The sequence below is a fragment of the Schistocerca gregaria genome, chromosome 1 (assembly GCF_023897955.1).
Source record: "Schistocerca gregaria isolate iqSchGreg1 chromosome 1, iqSchGreg1.2, whole genome shotgun sequence".
Classification (NCBI taxonomy): domain Eukaryota; kingdom Metazoa; phylum Arthropoda; class Insecta; order Orthoptera; family Acrididae; genus Schistocerca; species Schistocerca gregaria.
The window spans coordinates 1,109,677,788-1,109,688,032 of record NC_064920.1 but is presented as its reverse complement, the minus strand read 5'-3'; the positions used below and the strand labels follow the sequence as shown (position 1 = coordinate 1,109,688,032).

The following is a 10,245-nucleotide window of genomic DNA, read 5'->3' as shown; positions in this document are numbered from 1 at the left end:
TTTGTCTGTCTCAGGTTTCATTATACTTGCTATCAGGGAACTGTTGTGTTGTTTTACACATTATTGGTTATCTGAAATGTACAATTGTAGGGTTATTATGAGGCAGTAGTACCACTGAAAAAATAATTTAGCAGGCAACATTTAATTATGAGAAATGTCGGCAGACTAGAGGCACATATAGACTGGTCACTTTCATGCTTTCCAGCTATTGCAGCAATTCGGCAAGAAAATATGGAAGAAAAGCAGTGGCAGATTGCCTGTTACAGTGAACAATGTGATGGCTTAGGGCAGTGGTTAGGCTACAGAAAGCTGCCATTTTTTACATCACCTGTACACTGTTTTTACAAATAATTTTATTGCTCACATTAAATTTGATAAAACTGTGAAATTGTGTTCCTAGATACAGTTAATAACTGTCTAAACTCTGGAAAACAGATAAATTCATTGATAGGGGAACAACAGAGGCCATTTCCTTTGTTACTGAGACAGATCTGTCCCTTCCTCTTTTGTTCTTATCTACATACACTGACATTTGACTTTGTGAAGAGTGTGGCAGAGGGTACTTCCCATCGCAGCATGGGAAGAATGTGCCAAAGTGCTTTTGTGCACTCTGTAAGTAATATTAGCTTCTTTTTGTGGTCTCTGCAAGAGCAATGTGTTGTGTATTCCTTGCCTACTCTTCTTGAAACTTTGTAATTAGGCTTTTGCAGAATAGTTAGCATCTATCTTCAAGCCACCGCCTGTACGGGGATTTTAACATCTGTGAACGCTTTCGCAAGGGTCAAACAAACTTGTGACTGTAAGTACATGATGCTCTTCTTAGTGTACATTCAGTATCCCTGTAGTCGTTTTTGGTGTGGGTCTCACACACTTCAGCAACATTCTTGCATGGGCATATGAGTATTGTATGAGCAATCTTATTTGTAAACTAATTGAATTTTTCCAAAACCCTGCTAATGAACTACAGTCTTCATCACCTTCAACTGTGGCTGAGTGTATGTGATTATACCATTTCATTTCTCTTTCATACAAATTGTTATATCCACATACTTGTACGAGTTTTCTGATCCCAATTATGACTCATTGATATTGATTATAGCTTTTTTGTGGAAATGCACAATTTTACATACCTGAAACATTTAAGGCAAGTTTCCAATCTCTGCGCCAGCTTGAGATTTTATCAAGATCTGACTGAATATTTGTGCAGTCCTTTCAAACAGTACTTCATTATACATAACTGCATCAATGAAAAGTCTGCAGTTACTATTAATACTCTGACAGGGCATTAATATATAACATGAACAGCAAGTGTCCCAAAACACTTACTGTATATTTCAATAAGTGCAATTGATAGTGTGACCTGCCTAATGTAGCTGGCATTCAGTAAGAGTTGGTAGTGAATTATTAAAAGGAAGTTTCTGTTCTGTTTCATTCAGGTCATTATATTCACTTACTCAATGGATGTATACATCCATATTCAATGGGTAAAATGTGTCCAAAAGGAAACAGTGTTTCTTAATCAGTATCACTGTTTTACGAACAGCCCTGTTTATAGTTTACCTGTTTTGACCACTAATTTCATAGAGAAAGCATATGCTTTTCGTATGCCAAAATGTGAAGTACCTGTGATATCAGTTGATAAAAAATTGTAGTCATTGGTCCTCTCTCTCTCTCTCTCTCTCTCTCTCTCTCTCAAGTCAAGGTGGTTCAAATGTCACAAATGGTAAGCACTGACAATGTTACGAAAAGGATAGATTGGTACTGACCATATAGTGGAGATGTTAAGTTGCAGGCTCGCACAACAAAAAGATTGCCAAGCATGTAAGCTTTTGGCCAAAAGGCTTTCTGAATTAACAACGCATGCATGTGCACCCCCCCCCCCCCCCCCTGCCCACTAACATACACAGAGAGGGAGAAACTGTCTCAGGCCACTGGGCCATGGGAATAAGGAGAAGGCCAGGGCAGGGAGGGGAAGGGAAGGGAAGGGAAAAGGAGAGAAGTACGGAGCCTCATACTTACCCATATTCCCACTCTAGCACCACATGCCTTTAAAAAAAAAAAAAAAAAAAAAAAAAAATCGCCAACACATTCACTGTCTTTTTACTTATCCCCTTTTACACTCCGTGCCCCCACCCCCTCCCACTAACTTCCTGTCTGTACCTAGCTGCCCTATCCTCTCCCCACAATGTCCCTCTAGGCTCCCACAAGCAGACTTTGCCATCCCCCACCTCCACCCTGCTGTCCCTTTACCTCCCCACCCTAGCCGCTTCCTTAGCCCCACCACCGAGATTGCTTCTCTCATTATGCACAGTTGCTTGCAGTCTGGCCTCCGTGGTCAGAGACTGTGTGTGTGTGTGTGTGTGTGTGTGTGTGTGTGTGTGTGTGTGTGTGTGTGTGTGTGTGTGTGTGTCAGAAAAAAGGCCTTTTGGCTAAAGCTACCTGTTTAGTAGTCTTTTTATTGTGCCTGTCTGCAAGTCAGATGTATGGTGAGTAGCAATCTATCCTTTTCATAATATTGTCATTATTCTTGATTTTCCATTGCTTGAAATGATAAATATTGTTGAACAAACCTTAAACTGCAGTTTTACAGTGGAATATTTGTACCTGAACATATTTTTGATAAAAAATATTTTTTCTGAAGTTCTTAAAAGTGGTCAACAGTGAAGTTTCTTGTTCATGGGAACATTTTCTGTTTGTCATCATAGACTTTTCATTTCTGCTGTTTAACTTACAAATGTTTAGTGCCCTGTTTTAAATCGCGGATAATACCAGCTCATTGCACTCGATCAGTAATAAATATTTTGTGAAGTAGTTATTCTGATGCTTAGTTCTTGTAACACAGCTATGCCTGCTAACTGTGGGTGTACGGTATTTCTAGTCACATATTGTTTTCACTCAGGCTTAAAAAATATTATATTATTTGTCACATCATTACTGTTTTTGATTAATTGTAGTGTCATATTGCATGCTCTTTAAATTTCATTTTAATTCAGTAACATCACCTGCTTAACCTAATACAAATGGAACACATTACTTGTCTGCCTTGAGAAAGTCAAGTAATGGGAAAGCATTGTTTGTCTGACAGGACACAGTGAATAAATAAAATATTGTGAAAATTAAGAAAGTATTTCTTTTTATAACCATTATGCTCTACCAAGGAGGATTTGAGTTAAGTAAAATAATCATTATAACACTTACCTTTGAATTTTCAGATTTCAATGTAAAACTCTACAACTTCAGACATTTATGGCTGTTCTTAAGGTGTGATTATTAGTTGCCACTGTCCTTTGCAGCAGTGATGCCTTACCTTTTCTGATGTACTGCTTCTTAACGGTTTTGCAGAGTCTGTCCTTTAATATTTTGTAACTATATGAGAACACTGATTGTTTATAAAAACTACCAAAGTGCTGAAACACAGTGTAAAGGGAATCAGTTTACTATTGTGCACTGTAGTTAGTTTTGCATAGTGTGAATTGTATTTTTTCTGTGACAGCCCAGGATTCCAAAGCCCAGAGGTGCAACCAACCAAAAGCCAGATAATAAGATACCCAAATGTAGGTGATAGCTGAAAATTAGTGTAGCAATGTAGTGAATACATTAGATGACCAACATTAACAATAACTGCAACTTATATATGTTCATGGCTGGACTTTTACAAATTTATGAGCTGCGCGGCTGTATGTTGACTACTGTTTTTCATTAAAATGGTAACAAATGCAGGCAATGAAAACTTACTGTGTGCTTACGAATACTGAAAATCTATTCCTGAAACAGAAGACAAGTCAATAGGGAAGAACAATTGAGATAAAGGCATAAGAAAGAGTTGTGTGCTTTGTCTTTGTGTTATTCTCCTTATTCTGCCTTTTATCTCTCATTGTAAGGAATGACATACAGATACTAGACATACAGATACTACAGTGGTTGACTGATTTGAATTTTTAGGCTACATTAATTGGCTCAAGTCCTCCATCTCTCCCTTTTTATATCTCAACTTTCCATTTTCACTACATTATAATTTCTTACTGGAATACTGTACTGTATATAACATGAGTCACTGCTGAAATAAAACCTGGAATCTATTCTTGTTGTAAACTATCCAACCGGTAGGATATATAAACATTGTTTGGAGATTATGGACATGCTGATACTGACTTCATAAATGCAGTACCATCATATGCTAAACCAAGATAGTACTTAGAAGCTTCATATTTTCTTTATTTATGGGAATATTTGCAGTAAATAGTTACAGAATTACAGGAAAGTTGAACTTTTTGCCAAATGACGCACGTCTGTCAGAACATTAAGTGTCAAAGATCAGTGCTTCGTTCATGAGCATAATTTTTTAATGGGTTAAACAGAGAGCTACTGGAAAAGGGAAATAAGAGAATAGCAGGCTAGTAAAAATAGACATTAATAACGATGAAATACCAGTCAAGGTTCTCAGCTGTTACTTCTCTGATTCAGTACCAGGCTAATCTCACACATTTATTAATAATATTTGTTATAACTCAAGTGTTTATTTCAGATTTGTCTCCTGCCCTGCTCTCTCTCTCTCTCTCTCTCTCTCTCTCTCTCTCTCTCTCTAGGCCCCTGTTGTGCTTTTCCCATTAGTCCTTTAGGAAGTTTACCCATATACCTACAAGGGCTCTTCATAAAGTATCCAACGTCTATTTATAAAATCAATCTTATTAAGATACAGTTGTTTGACTCGAGTCAACTTCGGCTTCTACACACCTATCACAATGCTGGAAGCATAGCTGGAACGCCTCTTTTGGTACAGCACACAGCTGCTCCATTGAATTCTGCATAATGTGTTCCCTGTCCTAAAATATGGTCCCTTCCAGAGCCTTTTTCAGTATAGGGAAAAGCCAGAAGTCAGGGGAATAGGGAGACTGACAAACCACAACCATGTTGTATTTGGGCAAAAAACTTTGAATTAATTGAGAATGATGAGCAGGTGAGTTACTATGGTGAAGGTGCCAACTGTCCCCAAGTCTGGCCATTTGCATATCACTGCTTCACAAAGGTGACACAGGTCCCAGGGATGTTGGACACTTCCATTGCGATGACTGGAACTTTGTTTCTGGGTCATACCCATAATCCGAGGACTCATCACAGTTATCACTGTGTTTAGAAAGTTGGAATAATGGTTCACAGTATCCAGCAAGTGCTGTGCAATCTCTGAATGAAGTCTCTTCTGCTCAGTTGTTAGCAACTTTGCACAAATTTTGCTAAGATCCTCCTGAGGTCCAAATTTTCTATTACAATGGAATGAATGTATCCAATACTAATTTTAACATTATCTGCAAGTTCTCTGATCATGATTCGTCTATTCTGCATCAACAGGTTCCTTAAATCTCTTTTAGATATGGTCTTGTCTCCAAACATTGTCAAATCTTGCAGATTGTTTTGACTTGAGAATCACCACGCTTAAAACAAAATTTGATGCAATAACATTGTTCCGTCTGCAGCTCGTGGTCTCAAAGTAGTGTTCTTGCTTCCTGAGCACAGTGTCCCGGGTTCTATTCTTGGTGGGGTCGGGGATTTTCACCTGCCCTGAGATGACTGCGTGTTGTTGTGTCTTCATCATCATTCATTCATCCCCATTATGGTCTGAGTAAGGCAACAGCAAATCACTCCATTAGGACCTTGCCTAGTATGGCGGTGCAGGTCTCCCACATCGTTCCCCTACTCTCTGTCAAGAAGCATGGGACTTCATTTCCAATGTTGTTCCCCTTTTGCCAACAAACAAAATCTGATGACTGCCCCTTACACGTATTCACTTGTCAACGGCTAGACAGTGACTGGTTGTTTCCACAGTCATGGAAAAAAAAAATCCAGCATGAACACTACATGTGCCTGCAAACAAATCGGTAAAGAGCATGTGCACCCTGATACCAATGTTGACTTCAACCATAAAAAATAAGTTCGGGTGCATTTTCAACAGCCCTTGTAAATGAACCCTCAGAACTGAAGATGTAAGAATGCAGGTTCATAAATCTTGAGTTGGAGCTGCCATTTCATTTCGTGCCATGAAGAACGTCCTTACGAGGAAGTTATTTTACATCACAATAGTGAATAGTCTCTTGAAACTCTTGTTGCTATAAACCTGTTGTTGATGAAGATGAAGAGTTTCTATTAAACTTTCTGATGAGAATAAATATTGAATGAAGGCATTTAAGTGATAGCTCATAAAAAGACATGTAACTCATTGTAAATATTATTAGGGAGGTATTCTTATTCATTTGTTTGTATTTAAGGCCATGTACTATTCAGTGTGATAAGTTCACAGCTTGAACTTTTAAGAAACCTTCTTGTGGCTTTTGCTGAATAATTTCAGAATACATCCAAAAGAGTACAATTCTGATGTGGATGATAAAGCTCTGAAACAGGGTGGTGATTGCAGGGTAATGAGAGAAGTAATTTGTCTCCAAGAATCAACAGATTAACTTGAGCATGTTTTTCAAGTTCTCAACAATTTTTTTCATTTTCCTTGCAGCTGATTGATTAAATTTTCACAGAAAATTTATGTAATGGGTGCAAATAAAGAAATCTTTCAAAAATTCATTATACCAAATGTGGACAGAAAATGTATGCATACTGCAATAATGAATTAAAATAAAAAATAAACACGCATTCTGCCTTGTGGTCCGCAGTTACATAAGGTAAAAGTACTGACATCACTACATGCAAAAATACTACTGCTAACAGCAGAATCAAAGCCAAAAGTAAATTCAAAATATGGAAGTTAGGAGTCCTGTCTTTTCATTGTGCCCATAATTAGTGTGATGCAACAAGCAGACTGATACTAAAGGAATTTATTACTCACACACACACACACACACACACTAATAGTTAAATGTGTATCAGAAAGTGAATGTTTTTAGGCATTCCATGCAACACACACTTGCTCTATTGCGATACAATGAAAACGTTTCTTTTTATAAACAGCTATGTGTGGGACATGTGTCTGGTTATTTTCATTAGTTTTTCTCTGACGTGATTTTATTACTCTGATGATCTAATTTGAATTACATTTGGTTCTGTAAGTACCCATGATCATCACTCTAAATGAAACAGCTATACATTGAGAAGTGATATACTATACCACATCCACTATTCCTCACCCATATTCCCTCCTCTTTCTCATCCTTATGTGATATGTAATTTGAGCCTTTGTTCTTCCAAAAATTAATGAGTAAAAATATGAGTATTTGATTATTATAATTAGAACTCTGCCTTAGCCATATATTTTATGGGAATTTGTAATGACAACTTAATGTATGTGTTTCTTTGATGTGGCTAAAGAAACAAACAAAAACTGTCTGTGGACAGATCATCTTTTTTTTTAGTTGTTTAGAGTACGTGAAATGTATTTCATTACTCTTAACTTTAAATTTTCATGAGAAAGATGGTTTTATTCAGCAAGTTTATAAACATCTTCCTGGTTTTAATGCGCCTCATTTAAACACATGAGAACTTATCAACATTCCAAACTTTTAGTGTCTTTGTGGCTCTGTGGAAGTATTTGTAATTAATTTCCTGTCAAAAATTTATTTATCTGAAATTGTCTTTGCTACCTTATATTAAATGGAAATGTATAAACAGTGACAATGATATCATGCTGAAGAAACTTCCTAATGTACTATATACAAACTTTTTTCATGTAGTTATTTCACACTGGACAGTTACAGCAGTCTCGTGCCAGAGATATATTCATAGATACACAATCTGTATGAGGTATATGTTTGGTAATTATATCAACAGCAACAGTTTACATACTACAACACAAAATGTTATCACATTCAACACAAAGAAATTAAATAAAACAACTGTTTTTTCATACAAAGTTCTATGAGCAAGATTCAAATAAAATGGTGGAGGTTGCAAAAAGAACACACAAGTGCAAGCTATGAAGGTTTACAAACTGTGCTATAAACAGAAGTTGAAAATATACAGACAGTCATCATAATTACACATAAAATGTACATTGCAACTACCTGCAGTTATGGCAGTGAACAAAAATCAGTATTGATATTATGTGCATTAAAACAATCATGATGATAAATACACTGAACATTTACAGTGAAAGTAAGTCAAATGTAACAATAAACAGAAAAAAAGTTGAAAAAGAGAGCAGAGGAAAAAATAAGCAGAGGGGATTTTATATACAGCCATGCAATGGAACCTTGTGAAAAAGCAATGTGCGTTATAACACAGCAAACAAATCAAACCAAATTTCTGTACAAATCAGTAGTAATGTAAGGATCTCAAAGAAACATTTGGGTAATGACATTGGATAAGAAGAGAAACGTCTCACTGATTTAGTAAAGAGTAAGTGTGCCTGCTGTTCAGCAGTTTAATAATTGATACTACATTGATACTTGGTGGTCAGCTACCATATATGAAATATATTCAAACTAGAGTCTGGGAGAAATACGAACTAATAAAATATAACAGGCTTTAAAAATTAAATAAACTGTACAATCACATCTACTCTTTAAGCATTGTCTACTACTTATGTGTGCCATATTTATTAAGTAATGTGGTGAAATGTCATGACTGAAATGATATTTGATCACAAAAAATGGCTATTCCATTTTGTTTAGCATAAACATGAAATCTATGACTCAGTTATTACCATTACTCTAAAAGTATTTGCTTATTTGGCACATTTATGACCAGACTACTCTCAACATGCATACATTCAGATTTTAATATGTAAAAGGAGAAATTTCTTCTAATATGCATGCTTATTTCTACTAGCTAGGAGCCTTGTACCTCTTTTGAAAAAGTGTATTTTTTGAGGATTTACAAAACTTGCATTGCACGAAGCTCTTGAAAGCAACCTAGACAGTACTGAAGCAAATCTGGTGAGTTGCTTATTCATGAAAGACTACTTATTCATTATATTCAGCAGTTTGAATATTTTATGTAATCTATGTATGGATAAACGAGTGCTGTGTTGTCACCAATTTCCCTCCCCCCACATTTTTATAGACAAAATGCGAAAGAATTAGCATCATCTAATGAAAGGAAATCTGAAATCAATAAGAAATTAAGCTTGGAGAATTTTAACGTATGATTATAAGCATGTACGTGTTTTAACAATATCCACATCATTTGAAGAATTAAAGAGAAATGTGTAAGCATCATGATTTATATGAAGGACCCAAGCCATTCAATCACATATTTTAAGCTTGTTCAGTCATCCACTAGTTATAGTCCTCTAGCATTTTGACATTAATTTACAGCTTCAGGTACATATCAAACCAATTCCAGTAGCGTCTGGAAAGAGAGCAAAGCCTAAGAAGTTTTGTTACGATATTTTGATATTTAACGAAGACTAAAGAAGAGGGAAAGCTTATACATAAAATCTTAAACATGGTACAGAAGACACTTGTTTTTTCTGTGCCGCACACTGCTACAAAATTGTTTTTGTGCACATTGTGGCAATTTTGCAGCGTTCTGTTTTTTAGCTGTTTGCCATCACTGTACATTAACCAGCTGTGCAGGCTCATAATATTCGAACAGAGAAAATTCTTTAAGACACTTATTTAAAATTTTGTTTTTGGTCATGTGGGAACCTTTTCCTGTCAGAATGCAAAAGCAAAGCTGAATAAAATATTTGCAAAAGCAAAGAAGTTCTAGAAAGTGAATAAAATGACTTCGTTTGAGATGAGAAGCAATATTATACGAAGCAAGAGCAATGTAAAGTAAGGGTGGGGGCAGCAGAAGAACTGTTCTCACCTATTGTCAGACAAGCATAAAGTTTGTAAGAGCTGCTGGTGTCAAGTGTGGGTGCCTCTACCATATCTCAGTGTCATGGTCATTACCTTTATTCAAAAGCACCTTCGCACGCTCCGTGTCAGCTGGCACAGGAACGACTGACCGCTTTCCTGCAGCTCGCACACCTGAGAGCAACTCGGGATCGACACGCACCTGAGCACCATAGAACCTGCGCCCCAACAAGTTGGGATTCGATACCTGCCTGATGTCGACATCTGCCGGAGAGGACCGACCACTCGACAGGGTCGGCGAGTCCTGGACTCTAGCTACCTGCTGTCGTGCCCGGGAGAACTCGTGCTGCTGGCTCTCGTGTGGTGTCATTTCCAGGGTGGTCGACTGTTCCCTGCTGCTAGGTAGGCGGCCGTTGCCAGCCTGTTCTTTCCGGGTTCCGGCCTCGAACGTGGAATTCAGAAGAATATCGCGATTTACCTTTCTGGCAGGCAGCAGGATGGGCGA

General features: G+C 37.1%; 1 protein-coding gene across 2 annotated transcripts in view; it reads right to left on the bottom strand.

The window, feature by feature from the left end:
* Nucleotides 1-10,245, bottom strand: part of LOC126283304 (uncharacterized) — a 777,804-nt gene that overhangs the window by 5,977 nt on the left and 761,582 nt on the right. The window lies entirely within an intron of this gene.